The sequence below is a fragment of the Bufo bufo genome, chromosome 3 (genome assembly GCF_905171765.1).
Source record: "Bufo bufo chromosome 3, aBufBuf1.1, whole genome shotgun sequence".
Taxonomy (NCBI): Eukaryota; Metazoa; Chordata; class Amphibia; order Anura; family Bufonidae; genus Bufo; species Bufo bufo.
The window spans coordinates 457,745,181-457,763,441 of record NC_053391.1 but is presented as its reverse complement, the minus strand read 5'-3'; positions in this window follow the sequence as shown (position 1 = coordinate 457,763,441).

Sequence of the window (18,261 nt, the reverse complement as noted above, 5' to 3'; positions counted from 1 at the left end):
TGTGCACAGGGGTCTCAGTCGCTGTCAGCCCCTTCTGAGCAGGAGTCCATGCAGCTGGGGTTGATTGCCTCTGACAATAGAAGATTCAGCCCGCAGGGGAAGGTTTGTTTTTGTTGTGGAGGTATAAATCATCTGGCAAATGTTTGTCCCTCTAGGAGATTCAGGCAGTTTTCTGGGAGTAATAAAGAGACAAAAAGGAAAAAATCTTTTAAAAATGTTCCGTCTGTTACTATTGGCAGGGTTGAGGCGGAAATTGAAGGTTTTCTATTTGCTTGTAGTTCCCGTTTTGTCCTGCCTGCTAGGGTGGCTCTAGAGAGCAAGAGCATTTTTTGTGAGATTTTTGTGGATAGTGGAGCAGCTGTCAACCTCATTGATAATCAATTTGCAATAACTCATGGTTTCCAGGTATGCACTTTGGGAAAGGATATTCCTGTTTTTGCTATTGATTCAGCTCCACTTTCTCAGAAATCATTAAAGGGCATAGTTCACAATATCCGTTTAATTGTGAGTGATGCTCATGTTGAGGATGTGTCATGTTTCGTCCTTAGCGGTTTGCCTACTCTTCTAGTGTTGGGGCTACCCTGGCTCACTAAACATAACCCCACCATTGATTGGCAAGCGAGGCAAATAAATGGTTGGAGTAACTTTTGCAGATAGAATTGCCTCATAACATCTGTTTCTGAGGTTTCTACTAAGACTGTACCACCTTTCCTCTCTGAATTTTTGGATGTCTTCTCTGAGAGTGGAGTTCAGGGTTTGCCTCCGCACAGGGAGTATGATTGCCCTATTAATCTCATCCCAGGCGCCAAGCTGCCTAAATCTCGTTTATACAATCTCTCCCAACCTGAGAGAGTCGCTATGCGGGCTTATATCTCTGAGAGTCTGAGAAAAGGACACATACGACCCTCGAAGTCACCTGTTGCCGCTGGTTTTTTCTTTGTTAAGAAAAAAGATGGTTCTTTAAGACCTTGTCTGGATTTCAGGGAGCTGAACAGTATCACTATTCGTGATCCTTATCCGCTTCCTCTGATCCCGGACCTGTTTAACCAGGTTGTTGGGGCTAAAGTCTTTTCCAAATTAGACCTAAGAGGGGCATACAACCTGGTTAGGGTCAGAGAAGGAGACGAATGGAAGACGGCTTTCAATACCCCTGAGGGCCATTTTGAGAATTTGGTTATGCCTTTTGGTTTGATGAATGCCCCAGCCGTTTTTCAGCATTTCGTCAACAGCATTTTTTATCATTTAATGGGAAAATTTGTATTAGTGTATTTGGATGACATTTTGATTTTTTCTCCTGATTTCAAGACTCATAAGGAACACTTACGTCAGGTCTTACTCATCCTGCGGGAGAATAAATTATACGCGAAACTGGAAAAATGTGTGTTTGCGGTTCCAGAAATCCAATTTCTGGGGTTTCTTGTCTCCGCTTCTGGTTTTCGCATGGACCCCGAGAAGGTCCGCGCTGTGCTTGAGTGGGAGCTTCCTGAGAATCAGAAGGCGCTGATGCGTTTTTTGGGCTTTGCCAATTATTACAGGAAATTTATTTTGAATTATTCCTCTGTTGTTAAACCACTCACTGATATGACCAGAAAGGGGGTAGATTTTTCTTCCTGGTCGGTAGAGGCGCGTAAGGCCTTTTCTAATATCAAGGAGAGTTTTGCTTCCGCTCCCATCCTAGTACAACCTGATATTTCGTTACCCTTCATAGTTGAGGTTGATGCTTCTGAGGTAGGGGTGGGTGCGGTCTTGTCTCAGGGTTCCTCTCCTGCCAAATGGCAACCGTGTGCCTTTTTCTCAAAGAAACTCTCCTCCGCAGAGAGAAATTATGATGTGGGAGATAGGGAATTGTTGGCCATCAAGTTGGCTTTTGAGGAATGGCGCCATTGGCTAGAGGGAGCCAGACACCCTATTACCGTGTTTACTGACCATAAAAATCTGGCCTACTTGGAGTCAGCCAAGCGTCTGAACCCGAGACAGGCCAGATGGTCTTTGTTCTTTTCAAGGTTTAATTTTGTTGTTACGTTCCGCCCTGGGGTTAAGAATGTGAAGGCAGATGCCCTGTCACGTTGTTTTCCGGGAGGTGGGAATTTTGAAGACCCGGGTCCCATTTTGGCTGAAGGTGTGGTGGTCTCTGCTCTTTTTCCTGAATTGGAGGCAGAGGTGCAGGCAGCCCAGTCAGAAGCTCCTGATCTTTGTCCTCCTGGGAGGTTGTTTGTGCCTCTCGCTTTGAGACACAAGATTTTTGAAGAACACCACGACACGGTCCTTGCTGGGCACCCGGGGGCAAGAGCCACACTGGATCTCATCGCTCGGAGATTCTGGTGGCCTGCGCTTCGTAAGTCGGTTGAGGGTTTTGTGGCAGCTTGCGAGACTTGCGCTCGTGCCAAGGTCCCTCATTCACGGCCATCAGGTCCTCTCCTTCCTTTGCCCATTCCTTCCCGTCCTTGGACACATCTGTCCATGGACTTCATAACGGACTTGCCTCGTTCCTCGGGAAGTCTGTGATTCTGGTGGTGGTGGACCGTTTTAGCAAAATGGTGCATTTTATCCCTTTTCCTGGTTTGCCCAATGCTAAGACGCTGGCGCAGGCATTTATTGACCACATTGTCAAATTGCATGGGATTCCTTCAGACATAGTCTCTGATAGAGGCACGCAGTTTGTTTCCAGATTCTGGAAGGCTTTCTGTTCTCGCTTGGGGGTTCGGTTGTCATTCTCTTCTGCTTTCCATCCGCAGTCGAATGGCCAGACAGAGCGCGTCAATCAGAATCTGGAGAAATATCTGCGCTGTTTTGTGGCGGAGAATCAGGAGGATTGGTGTTCTTTTTTGTCCCTTGCTGAGTTTGCTTTAAATAACCGTCGTCAGGAGTCCTCTGATAAGTCACAATTTTTTGGTGCATATGGGTTCCATCCGCAGTTTGGGACTTTCTCGGGAGAGGGCTCTTCTGGTTTGCCTGATGAGGACAGATTCTCCTCGTCTTTGTCATCTATTTGGCAAAAGATTCAGGATAATCTAAAGAGCATGAGTGAGAGATATAAGCGTGTGGCGGATAAGAGACGTGTGGCTGGTCCGGACCTGAATGTTGGTGATCTGGTGTGGTTGTCTACCAAGAATATCAAATTGAAGGTTCCCTCCTGGAAGTTGGGCCCTAGGTTTATTGGGCCTTACAAGATCCTGTCTGTCATCAATCCTGTTGCCTACCGTCTTGATCTTCCTCAGACTTGGAAGATCCATAATGTTTTTCATAAGTCCTTATTGAAACCTTATGTTCAACCTATTGTACCCTCGCCTTTGCCTCCTCCTCCGATTATGGTTGATGGAAATCTTGAATTTCAGGTCTCTAGGATTGTGGATTCTCGTCTTGTCCGCGGTTCCCTCCAGTACCTCGTTCATTGGGAGGGTTATGGTCCTGAGGAGAGGATGTGGGTCCCAGTGACCGACATTAAGGCCTCTCGTCTCATCAGGGCTTTCCATAGGTCCCATCCTGAGAAGGTGGGCCCTGAGTGTCCGGAGTCCACTCCTAGAGGGAGGGGTACTGTCACAGCCAGACAGCTGAGAAGCGCTCACAGGAGCTTCTCAGATCCTCCTCCTTGAATTTCTTTGTTTTGGTTTAGTTTCTCATCTCGTTAGTCTATCTCAGCTGTCATGCAGTTAGACTGATCGCTACCCTTTAAGTTCCTCCCCATAATGCAGTAGTGTGCGGCTGATACAACTTCCTGGAGTGTGTGTGCATGCTGTTCCCAGTTCCCAGTTCCCAGTTCCCAGTCGTCAGTCGTCATTCGTCTGCAAGATAAGTGCTGTTTATGTATTTATGATTTTGTCTTTTCTGGATCCAGGTGACCCTGACTCCCTCCGTGTCAGTGTAGGGAGCCGGTGGTCATGTCCCTTCACTATTGTAGGGTCTTCAGGTAATAGATAGCCGAAGTACGTGGATATGCGGCCATCCACCTTTGGGGTGTTCGCATAGGCTGAGCAGTGAGGGAGAGCGGCAGGTCTATTGCAGGGGTCTCCCTTTGTTCCTTAGTTGTGGATCCAGAGAGACATTGTTTATATGGTATTGTCTTGTTTCCTGTACACCATCCGTGACAGGTTTGTGGCAAATTACAAATGGGCTTTCTTATGGCTTGCTTTCAAAAATGTCTTTCTTCTTGCCACTCTTCCATAAAGGACAGATTTGTGGAGTACGTGGCTAATAGTTGCCTTGTGGACAAATTCTCCCATCTGAACTGTGAATCTCTGCAGCTCCTTTACAGTGAACATGGACATCTTGGCTGCTTCTTTATTTAATGCTCTCCTTGCCTGGGCAGTCAATTTAAGTGGGCAGCCATGTCTTGGTAGATTTTCAGTTGTGTCATGCTACTTCCATTTTGGGATGGTGGATAAAACAGTGTTCTGTGAGATGTTCAGAGTTTGGGAATTTTTTTATAACCTAACCCTGCTTTACACTTCTCCCCAACTTTATCCCTGACCTATGTGGTGTGTTCCTTGGTTTTCATGATGCTGTTTGATCACTAATGTTCTCTAACAAACTTTTGAGGCCTCTACAGAACAGCTTTAGTTATACTGCGAATAAATTACACACAGGTGAACTCTATTTACTAATTAGGCGACTTCTGATGGCAATTAGTAACACTGGATTTTATTTAGGGGTATCAAAGTACAGCAGGTTGAATACAAATGCACACCACACTTTTCAGATATTTACTTATTAACAATTTTGAAAACAAGGTATCATTTTCTTTTTACTTCACACATACTTACTACTTTCTGGTGGTCTATCACATAAAATCCCAATGAAATACATTTAGGTTTGTGCGAATAACATGAAAAAATGCGAAAAAGTTCCAGGTGTATGAATTCTTTTTTAAAGCACTGTAAACTAGAGATGAGTAAACCAGACAAGATTCATTTCAAGTTCACAGAATTTTGGGGGAGAGAGAGAAACACATAAGCTTTTGTTTCTCAACAATATATATCCATTTTTCATTATGGAGAGCCCATGGTATGCAGAGTATCCATGCGCAGTATAGTAGACCAGGCAATACTCCTACTATGCCAAGTGGACAAGTATGTGTGCATAGTATTGTAGTCCAAGTGATATGCCTGGTATGCTATGTACATGTGCATAGTATTGTAGATCAGACGATGCCCCTTTAGGTTGCTGGGAAAGATATTCAAATTAGGTTTCCTAAACCTATCTGATGCTGGCAGATGTTAGACATAATGGTTTGCATATATTTTACCCAGAAACCCAGAGGAGTGTTGTCTAGCCTACAATAGTTGTCACTTATATCAATTGGTCTCCATAATAGAAATAGTACCCACCCAGGCCTTGCAACTAGAAATGTTCTCATTTGCTTTTTTTTTTAATTTTCTGATTAAGGGTTTTTGTTCTGAACAAACTATTTGTTGACTTGGGGTTGGCTTAGTTATTTTTATTGCTTTGCTAGATGAGCATGTTTAAAAGGCATTTCTGCCACTTCGCTGTGGAAAAATAATGCAGCACTTTTATTGCTGCTATGTATTTCTTACTGTTAACCAGAGAGATCTCCATAACAACATCACACAAAACCTATACATCTCTCAATAAAATATGCCAGCTAGTTCTCTTTCTAGAAGAACAAGAAAACCAGAACACTTCAAGAAAGACTTGTCTTACTTGGTTGACTTGACTTGTGAGGTTCACTTTGGGATACTCTTTATCGTTAGAGAGATGAAAAATATGCATGAGTATTGTATGCCTGGCGACACTACTCTTGGTTTCTAGGAAGAGTATATCACAAATCGTTAAAATTGAAAATAGATGATGGCAGGCACTCATTATCTGTAACCACCCGCAGACAACAGGTGGAAAATATTTTATTAAGTATAATAAGGCTAAAATCAATATAAAATCAATGACAAATCAATAACAAAAACTATAAAAAATCAATAAGATGCTGATCCAAAAAATGCTGACAGAGTGGATAAAAAAGTTGAAAGAAAAAATATGGAACAGAGATGGATATTAATATATATGAAAAGTTACATATAGATATAGTCATATGGTTACATCAATGTATATAATCCTTCTAAATAACAATTTAAAAGGTATTGTCCCAGGAATAAAAAATAGTTCATCAATGTTCATAAATACATGAGTCCATATAAATAGTGGTTAAATGAGTTGGCAATGGTTAAATGAGCGCTGTATTATTTTCACACAGAGGATCTGCAGAGATGTTTTCCTGTCTTTTAACCAAGCTTATGTAGCAATGCCAGAAAAATAGCAAAACTGGCATCATATCTGCAACTAGTTCTTTCATTAAAAATGCCTTTAATCACAAAAACAAAAGCAGATAAGAACAGCATTTCTAGTTTCAAGGCCTTAGGGGAACCTCTGTGTGGGTACTATTTCTATAATGGAGAGTTGATATACATGATGACTATTGTAGGCTAGACAATGCTCCTCTGGATTTCTGAGTAAAATATATGCAGATTATCTGCTGGCGACATATAGGTTTAGAAAAGCTCATTTAAATATCTTTCCCAGAAACCCAGAGGGGCATTGCTTGGTCAATAATACTGCGCACATGTACTTGGCATAGTAGGGGCATCGTCTGGCCTACAATACTGCGTACAAGGTGTACCATAGGCTCACCTTAATGAGAAACAGTTATGTAAATGTTTATGTACTTCTCTTTCTCTCTCGTCTTTACTGTATACAGGACTTATTTTAGCTCCACTAGCAAATGTGTTTAGTAATCTTAGCCTTTTGGTTCTCTGACAAGTACCGTACATTTCCATCTTCTCACCAAGAGATGGAGAATCTTAGCTAAGACATAAGATTTATCAATCTTTTAAAGTGCAACTCAAACAGAAAAAGGACATAGCGCCTTATAGTGCAGACATCCCAGAACAGAAAGGGAACTGGTAGGTATTGCATTGTCCTGCTCACCTGCAAAGATTGTAATTAACAGAGGCACAACCCTGGTAGAAGAATGTAAAGGTATGTAACAAAAGGTCAGTTTTAGCTTCTCTGGATTAGCCATATGTATAGCACCCAATGGACAGAAAAATGTACAGTAAACAGCGCTGCTGACACCCAGGATTTTGGATAGTAACAAGAAACTGTATTGAACATAAGAATGGTTACCAGTTTCAGCACTGTGCCTTCATCAGACCACAATGGTGTCAAAGGTCAAGAGCCACAGAGACAGAAAAAAACATTGTTTTTATACTGGTACATCACAGTGGCTTGTATGGAGCGAGCTGCTACAGTGATCCCACTTCATACGCAGCATATTTCTGCTATATGATACAGCAGGCACCTGGCCGCAATAACAGGAAACAGTGATCCCTCCGAACCCAGTAATTTAACCCCTCACTGCTATATGGTTAGGCAGAGGGATGTGGCTCCCCTGTCTTCTGATCGGAACCCCCGCAGTGAAATCGTGGGGCTACGATGTTTTACCATTGCAGCCTGGATGCTTCTGAAGCTTACCAGGCCTGCCATGGTAAACTCACTGATAAGTAGTGCATAAAGCATAGCTCAGCAGGCAGCATGTGAAAATCATAGATCTCTATTAGGTTGAATAGCACAAGGGATCAAAAGATCCCAGGTTCCAGCCCCCTAAGGTGGTTAAAACGTATTATTTTAAAAGTAATAAAAAAAATTATATATTAAAAGTTTAATTAAGCCCGTTTCCCAATTTTATATACCATAGAAAAATATATTTACAATAAAAAAAAAAACAGGTATCGCCGCATGTGAAAATGTCTGAATTATAAAAGAAAATTTGTGTAGTGAAATTTATGGGGAAAAAATAAAAACTCCATGATTCACCTTTTTTTTGTCACCTTTCCCCCCAAAGAAATTACACTGATAAACAAGTTGTACATATCACAAAAAATGGTACCAATAAAACTATAGTTCGTTCCACAAAAAATAAGCACTTAAACGGCTTTCTAGACTGAAATTTAAAAAAGTTGTGGCTGTCAGAAAATGGCAATCCAAAGAAAATTTACATTTTTTTAATTTTAGTAAAACAAAAAAATATATACAAATTTAGTATCGCCATATTCGTATTGAGCCATAGAATAAGGATGTCATGTCATTTTTAGTGCACAGTGATTGTCGTGATGTAGAAACCCCCAAAACTTTGTTGGAATTGTGTGTGTTGTTTTTTTTTTTTTTTCAATTTAACCCCACAAATAATTTTTTTACCATTTTCTAATAACAGACATGATAAATTAAATGTCTCCCTTAAAAAATACAACTTATCCAGCCAAAAATAAGCCCTCCTACGGCTATATGAACAGAAAATGTATTATATATATAATAATCTGGAACAAAAAACGTGGACTTAAAAAACTGTGGACGTTAAAATATATATACAATATGCTATAGGAATGTCATAAAAGTATCATTCCCTAATAATAATTAAAAAAGATTGTATTTCTCTACATCTATGCCTGATACAGAGAAAGAAAATAAGTATCACTTAAGCATATTGTCAGGCATAGCTGCTTATTGACCATTGCATTGTAAAATGTTACAAATCTATTGTTCAATAAAAATGGTCTACAAGACCAAAATATTAATTTGTTCTATTAATATTGTACTATTTTGTAGGCACACTTTCTATTAATAAGTCATTCATTTTTACCAGTTGTTATAGTAATTTAATATGGGGGATTCATTTACTTAAATTGGTAGTGAGAAATGGCTTTAAAAGTATTCAAATGTGCTATTCAGGTTTTATAGAATGCTGCAGGCTCTTGAAAAATAATGCAATTGTCCACAAATTTTGAGAAAAATGGCAACCCCAAAAAGTAATTTGTGTACACTGTGTACAATCGCTTTTTTGTAGACTGCAGTTAAAAGCCCCAATTAAAGATGAAGACTTTCTTCTAGCCAAGCTCAGCTGATCCACAAACTACTTTTATTTTGCTAGAAGCAGGAAGGGAGTCAGTTCCTTTTTAGCTTCTCAATCATTCAAACTGTCGTTCCACTTTAAACACAACTTTTATATAATTTAAGGGGCTGGCCACTCTTAGTATAGCATTAACAAACTCATGGCACTCACAAACTCATTTTCTAGACTGTGTGAATCACATGATTGCATAGCCTTCTCTTCCATCCGAATGCTGCCCCTGTGCAGAAAATGTCCACAGATGGAAGTGCATTTGATTAGACAAGTAAATAATAATTGCATTTGATATGCCCAGGCTAGTTTACTGGATGTCCAGGAACTGCAAATGTGCAGATGAAAGTATTCATCAAGCTTTAATCTCTGCTAGCACGGGTCCGGAATGTCCAGGAAATCAGCACATGAACAGCGTGTTTCAAAGAAGAGTGCTAATAGATGTTTCTCAACATATGCCCCTCCATTTGTTGACATTTTTTGGATAAGAGTTGTGCTTGGACGTGAGAGAAGGCTTTGCCAACAAAGGAGCATGCTTTCACATAGCATAAAACCAGCAGAGAACTTCTAATATGTAAATATTAGTAAGTTGCCTGGAACATGTTTGCCACATATATTATGTAGATCAGTGTTTCCCAACCAGCGTGCCTCCAGCTGTTGCAAAACTACAACTCCCAGCATGCCCGGACTGCATTTGGCTCTGCGGACACGCTGGGAGGTGTAGTTTTGCAACGGCTGTTGGCACACTGGTTGGGAAACACTGATGTAGATCATTATGGCCAATATCGAAAGTCATTTCGATTCTTAGCAAAAATTATAAACATTAGGAGCACTTTTAATACCATAATAACATTTAGTTAATAATGTGGCGGAATACAGGAAAGTAATACTTTCAAAAGTGAACATTACACCTTTATAAATGCCTCTAATTCTGAAACAACTTAATTTTAATGGAAATTGCATTGTATAATAATATATTAATAATTTTTTTGTTTTCAACTTACAACGAGCTACATACAACTAATAATGAAAACAAGTAGAATACATTTCAGTTATCATTTATTTAAAGTGTTATTTTACATTTCACGGTAGAAATACGTCATCAAAATATGTCTTAGCCTTAGATATTCAATTTCATGGTTAATTTTCCTAAAATTATTATAAAGAAATAATGCTTACAAATACCAAATAATAGAATGAGTAATTTCTAATATATGATGTAAAATAACTCATTGAACGACCATCAATGTTCAATGGCTTCAATTTACTGACTGCCAAAGTAACTCATAGGAAGGAGGTTTCACAAATCCCAGCATGTGTTCTTAATGGGAAATTACAAACATAATTTAGTCCTTGGCTTCTACTACCTGTCTCAACTCAATAAATCACGCTACAATGCTGCAAGTTGGATTGGAGACCCTATTTTAATTGCAAACTTTACAAAGTGACTCCAGTCCCTCCTTTCCATTCATTTCCCCCATCCTGCTTTCTTAACTGGTTAAATTAGTTTTCTTATATTCATTGACTTACTTCATGGCTTCAGTTTCATTCATAAAACCCGGTTTGAAAGACAAAAAATTATTAAGAAGTTATGTAGAAAGTATAAAATAAACTTTACTGTTTTATAATTCCCTTAAATGGAAAACGTGACTATATCCATAACAATTTTTCTAGGAACAAGAAAGCTGAAGCTGAGACAAATTAGAGGATTAACATCTGGATATAACATATGTCTGAATTTGATAACCCGAATGATATAACCATCAAATCAAGCAAGGACAATTATTGCTATACAAGTCTTTTATAAATAATCATATCAGACATTAAAATGTCCCAGTAGATTTATGCACTCAGTTTTCAGAGAAAGTTCACACCAACTTCTATCCCAGTATGCAGTGCAGATATCTATGTGGCTGCTGGCTGTCAATATAGTATTTTGCTTCACCTCCCTCGACATATTAAACAGAGGACTTAACATTAGGATTTAGAATTTTCAATACAGCCCTGATTTGAAAACACTGAACTACGAAAATATACTCATTCATTCATATAGATATTGTTCCTAAAACAATTGTAATAAAAAAATGGGCAGCATGGAGTTTGTAAGCGCTTTCTGTGTTTGCGTGGGTATCCTCTGGTTACTCTGGTCTCCTCCCACACTCCAAAGATATACTTATAGGGAACTTATTGAGGACAGAGAGTGAAGATAATGGGGGTCACTTATTAAACAGAAAAACACTTAAATTAGGTGTATTTCTGCAGCAGATTACGGCACAAAGGTCCTTTACACTGCAATCTGCGTCTTCTCCCGACTCACGTCAGGTTTAAAAATGGCGGCGTGGTGTGGGCGGGGACAGGTCAACAGGCAGGTCTCATTCATCATTTAATACACCTGTTTTAGAAGTAGAAAATGGTCTAAATGTAAAACAGCTAGAAAGAGGCCGGCGCCTATACATAACTTCAGCAGCTCCACCTTTAAAAAGATATAACTTTTCCATTTGTTCATTAATATAGCTATATGAGGACTTTTTTGGGGGGAGGAAGTGTGAGTTATATTTTCAGTGGTACAATTTTTGCATTACTATAAAACTTGTTTAGACACTTTTATTTTTTGGGTGGGGGAAGGAATTATAAAAATACTGCAATTCTGCTATTTTTTGTTGTTTTACAATATTACATTTACATTCATTGTAACCATAACATTCATATGATAACAATAACATTTTAGATTTATTCTACAGGTCACTACACTTACCCCAATGTATATATGTTTTTACATTTTACTAATATTGCAAACTAGAAGCATTTTTCCAAGAAAACAATGCATTACCACTTTCTAAGAGTCATTCATTGACAACTTTATGAAAGTTTGTGTTTGTGGAGCAAATTATAATTTTTAGCGATGCCTTTTGGGCACCAATATTAGTTTTTTCAAAGTGCTATTGTTTTTATTTTTTATTCCATTCATTGTAAGGCATAAATAACCATTTAATTTTATTCTGTGTGTCACTATGTATACTAGATACATGGAGTTTTCTTCTATATAACTACTGTGTAATAAATGAATTTTTTCATATAAATTAGAATTTTTCCATATTTATTTTATTTTTGGTATCATTTTGGGTTATACATTAGCTTTTACTAATTGTTTTACAGCAATTCTGCCTTTTTTTGGGGAGGGGAGGGTCATGGTGTTCACTAGTCTATACAAATATAATTTTAACTTTATTTTACACTTTGTTATAAGTTTGGTGATAATACATAGATGGATGGATAGATAGATAGATAGATAGATAGATAGATAGATAGATAGATAGATAGATAGATAGATAGATAGATAGATAGATAGACCACAATGGTCAGTGGAATAACTTGAAAATGGTATAGTAATAATAAATAAAAATGTACAAGAAAATCAGATAATGAAAATCAGACATTGCTTTTGAATTAGAATAATTTATAAAACCAACTAATGAAACTGGCCTGGGCAAAAATGATGGTATCCTTAACTTAATATTTTATTACATAACCTTTTGAGGCAATCACTGCTATGAAGCCATTTCTGTAACTCTCAAAGCGACTTTTGCACCTGTCGACAGGTTTTTAGCTCCTCCTCATGAGCAAACTGCACCATTTGTCTCAGGTTTGAAGGGTGCCTTCTCCAGACTGCATGTTTCAGCTCCTTCACCAGATTTTCAATAATATTTAGATTTGGGCTCATAGAAGGCAATGTTAGAATAGTCCAATGCTTTGCTCTTAGCCATTCTTAAATGTTTTTACAGTAGCTGTACGTTTTGGGTCATTGTCCTGTTAGAGGACCCATGATCTGCAACCGAGAAAAAGCTTTCAAACACTGGACAGCACATTTTGCTACAGAATATCTTCATAGTCTTGAGATTTCATTGTACCCTCCACAGATTCAAGACACACTGTGCCCAATGCAGGAAAGCAGCCCCAAAACATAATTGAGCCTACTCCATGTTTAACAATAGGAACAGTGTTCTTTTCTTTGTATCTATGAACATAGAGCTGATATGACTTGCCAAAAAACTCCTGTTTTGTCTCATCTTTTGAAAGTACATTCTCCCAGAGCTTTGTGGCTTATCAATATGCATTCTGGCAAATTCCAGTCTCGCTTCTTTATGATTTGCTTTCAACAGTGGTTTCCTTCTTGGTCGTCTTCCATTAAGTCCACTTTGGCTAAGACAGCACCAGATATGATCCGACACTGATGTACCTTGACCTTGAAATTCACCTCTAATGTCTTTGGAAGTTGATGCTCTTTGGTTGCCATTTGTATTTTCCATTAGTGATGAGCGGCAGGGGTCATATTCGAATTTGCAATATTTCGCGAATATTTTGTAGAATATTCGTCGAAAATTCGCAAATTCGAAAATTCACGATTTTTTTTTTTACTTAGAAAATCGGAAAGGTAATGATTGTGTAATATGCGAATTTTCGGATTCTAATTTTTTATTGCGAATTTTTCAACTTACAACTATTAGACAAAGAAGATTATATCACTATATTAGCTAAATTGCTCTATTCGATTTTTTTCGAATATTCTCTATATTGCTATAACTTTGTTTTTTCGAATATTCGTAATATTCTAAAACAAGAATATATAGCAATATAGTGAATATTCAAAAAAAAACGAATATAGAGCAAAATTCGCAAACACTACTACTCCTAAAGTCAAGTATATTGTAGCCTTCTTATTGGCCCACAAGCTAGAAGCACTGAGGGATCATGTGTACTGATAAAAATAAAAATAAAAAAATAAAAAAAAAATCGAAAAAAAAAAATTGGGAAAAATTCGAATATTCGAAATTTCTAATATATATAACTATATTCAAAATTTTTGCGAATTTTCGAAGTACCTATATTCGCAATAAAAATTCGAAATTCGAATATTCGTGATCAACACTATTTTCCATCACTTCAATTTTCTTCAATTTAAAAATTTTGGCCAGGTTCAGAGAGGTTGGCTACAGTCCCAGACACCTTAAATTTCTGAATAATATATGCAGCTGTAGTAAAATGAAAATCAAGCTGTTTAGAGATGGTTGTATAGCCTTTACCTTTAGCATGTTTGTCTATAATGTTCATTCTAATTTCCTGAGACAACTGTCTCCTTAGCTTTCTTTGGTCCTTGTTCAGTTTAGTGACTTTAAATAGACAGACTGACTACTTACAAGTATAGATGGCCTTGCAGTTCGCCAGGCGGTCGGTTCACGGCGAACTTTGCGTGTTCGTGATTCGCCGAACATGCGAACATATGGAGATATTCGCGTCTGCCGTATTCTTTTACATTGTTAAGAACTTTGACCAATGACACATCCATCAGGTGGTACAGGACATCCATGTGAGACGTTTCAGCCCATGGACATACCCCCTACCTTATAAATAGACCCGATCTATTTAGGGAAAGGTTGCTGTGTGGAGCAGGGACAGACTGTTAGGGACAAAAACGCTATCAAATAGGTCCACAAAAGTACTTTTAAGGACTGGTATAGGTGTACTATTGATAGGTGTGCAGTACAGAGGGGTGTAATACACTTATAATATACTTTCTAACATAGAAAGAATATTATAGTGGATTTGTATTGTGCAGCAGTGGTGAACGGTTCTGCAGCGATACTGCAGATACACAGAGTGACAAACGCAATTAGAAAAAATAATTATAACTGGTGTGATATACCAGTCGCCCCCCAAAAAAACTGATAGAAGCGGGGTGTTATATATCAATAATATACTTTCTATATAGTGCATTTGGGTACTGAAGCATTTGTTTGCAGTTTTGCTGTGTTCCCTCTGCTACACACAGTGACAAATGGTATTGTAAAAAATAATTATAACTGGTGTGATATACCAGTCGCCCCCGAAAAAAACTGATTAAAGTGGGGTGTTATATACCAATATACTTTCCTTATAGTGCTTTTGGGTACTGTATAGTGCATTTGCGCATGCGTGTACGCGAAAATTATATTGCCGATATTTCGCATTGAAAAAAATTAATGGAGATCGCAAATTCAAATAATACATCTGGTATGTCACTGTCCATGTTGTGGGACTATTTGTGCACTTCTAGTAATTATTTCTTGGCTGCAAATATGAGCTGAAGGTTTTTCAGGTTCGCCTGCCATTAAAATTAATGGGACCCGCCGCGAACTTGCGGTTCGCAAACATTTGATCGCGTTCGCGAACCGTCCCGGAAGATGTTCGTCCATCACTACTTACAAGTTTGAAAACTTAGTTTAATATGTCCCTATCATCAAATTGTTTTCAATCTTTTGTAGGGGTACCTTCTATTTTGTCAGGCCAGTTTCATATTTTTTTTTATTTTTATTATTCTGTTGAACCACAACTCAAAAGCAAAGTCAGATTTTTATTAGCTGATTTTCATTAAATTTTTATTTTATATTTTTGTGTTGTTTTTAGGATCTTATTTTATTATTCTGTTCCAGTGTAAGACTGTGCAGTCTTTTGATCACTTATATCACTCATTGCTATACTCCTGGTTTATTGCCTGTCAGGGATTTACTGACAGCAACCAACTAAATTGTGCCTTAAGCTGGGACTTATAACCAACTACACATTGCAGATGGGCACTTAGTTTGGCCCTTGGTTACTATGGGGTGGGAAGACGTTAAAATGTTTTAAAAAAATAACTATATAATAAAGTAAATGTATATTTCAGTTTGGTGATGACTAGTGTGGGGTTTCGCTCTGGTAGACAGGATTAGCGGATGCAGTATAGAGGCAACAAGTTCTTTGGATCAAACAGTTCAGTGTTTTATTCACACTTTAGGCAAGTGACAAAACAAGCAGTCATAATCAAACAAAAAGTCATCTTGCGGTGTTGGTGGTAATTCACACCATGCAGCAATTCTGCCTCAAAGAGTCCTTTACCATAGCAGCACCAACCTGTTTTCACACCAAACAGGCAGCAGCAAGCCTTCATCCAGACACAAGGCTCCTAGATCCCAACATAGAGACCCGGATTCTGAGCCCAGCTGCCTATTTAAGGACAGCCAGGTGCTGCCAAAACCGGGACCGGCACTTAAAATCCGGTCCGGTATTTGAACTCACCTGGCTATAAATTAGACGAGCAGCACATGCTGGGAGGAAAATTCCTGTTTTCCCATACAAAACCTCTCACTGTGTCACATACCCCCGTCCCCTTTTTTCAACCCTGAGCAGATAAACACACACCAGACAGTGTACCCGGGACAGGGCATCCGCGTTTCCCTATAACCAGCCTGCCTTGTGTTCCACCGAAAAGTTTTGTGGGGAGAGAATCCATCGGGTGACCCAGGCATTTCTGACCTTGGCCTGGCTTATCCACTTGAGAGGGGAGTGGTCTGTCACCAGGCGGAATTTTCTCCCCAATAAATAATAGCGAAGAGATTCTAGTGTCCACTTGATAGCCAGGCACTCTCCACTATACTATACCGGGTCTCAACTGGGGTGAGCTTACGGTTGAGGAAGACAATGGGATGCTCCTCCCCATTGACTTCCTGAGACAGTACAGCACCGAGGCCTATTTTGGAGGCATCGGTCTGTACTATAAACTCCCTTTTGAAGTCGGGTGTCACCAAAACCGGGGACCCGCACAGGGCCAACTTCAAAGCGGAGAAAGCCTCTTCTGCCCAATAATCCCAGTGAACCATCATTGACATTGGTCCCTTCAAGAGTCCTGTCAATGGTGCGGCTAGAGTAGCAAAGTGGGGAACAAACCTCATGTAATAGCCCACCATTCCCAGGAATGACTTTATTTGCCTAGTGGTGACAGATGGGGGAAAATTCCGTATCGCCTCTATTTTGTTCACTTGGGGTTTGATGACTCCACGCCCAATGACATACCACAGGTACTTAGTCTCTTCTAACCCTATCGCACATTTTTTGGGGTTAGCGGTTGGGCCAGCTTTCCGAAGGGAGTCCACTACAGCCTGCACTTTGGGTAGGTGACTTTCCCAGTCAGTACTGTGGATGACAATATCGTCCAGGTAAGCTGAAGCGTACCGACGATGTGGATGAAGCACGATGTCCATTGGTAGCTAAAAAGTGGCGGGGCACAATGCACACCAAAGGGTAAGACCTTATATTGATACATCCCCTCAGGAAATTTTCTCTTTGGCAGCCTCCGTTAAGGATAGTAATAAGTGGTAGGGGCTATATTAGAATTTGCGATATTTCACAAATATTTGGGAGAATATTCATCATATACATCAAAATATTCGAGAATTCGAGATTATTTTCTTGATCGCAAAAAATTGGCAATGTAATATTTGCATAATGCGCACGAAATAGAGGCGTGGGTCACTTTTGCTACATTTTCCAAGCTGCTAGAAGTTTCCTCAGACTGGAGAAAATGGTTGGCGCTGCAGAACATTAAAAATAGCTTTATATTCAGTTAGAGTGCTCCAATATATTAGCGATTGCACAAATCGCCACTAACGAGGAAAATATTTTGGTACAATACGTGAAACTTCACATTTTAGCAGGTCTGCATGTATGTATAGATAGCAGAACCTATCACACTACCTAACACACTGCACTGCAACAGCTACACTATATCAGGATATAACCTACACTAAATATCTGTATTATATACACTGAGCAAAAATATAAACGCAACACTTTCGGTCTTGCTCCCATTTTGCATGAGCTGAACTGAAAGATCTGAAACATTTTCTACATACACAAAAGACCCATTAATCTCAAATATTGTTCACAAATCTGTCTAAATCTGTGTAAGTGAGCACTTATCCTTTGCATAGATAATTCATCCCACCTCACAGGCGTGGCATATCAAGGTGCTGATTAGACAGCATGAATATTGCACAGGTGTGCCTTAGACTGCCCACAATAAAAGGTCACTCTGAAATGTGTACAGTTTTTCCTTACGGGAGGGGGGGGGGTGTTGTCAGTAAACCAGTCAGTATCTGGTGTGGCCACCATTTGCCTCACACAGTGCAACACATCTCTGTCGCATAAAGTTGATCAGGTTGTTGATTGTGGCCTGTGGAATGTTGGTCCACTCCCCTTCAATAGCTGTGCAAAGTTGCAGAATATTGGCAGGAACTGGAACACGCTGTCGTATACAACGATCCAGAGCATCCCAAACATGCTCAATGGTGACATGTCCGGTGAGTATGCCGATCCTTGCAATATGGGTCCGTGCATTATCATGCTGCAACACAAGGTGATGGTCGTGGATAAATGGCACAACAATGGGCCTCAGGATCTCGTCACGGTATCTCTGTGCATTCAAAATGCCATCAATAAAATGCACCTATGTTTGTTGTATGGACAACAAACATAGGTGCATTTTATTGATGGCATTTTGAATG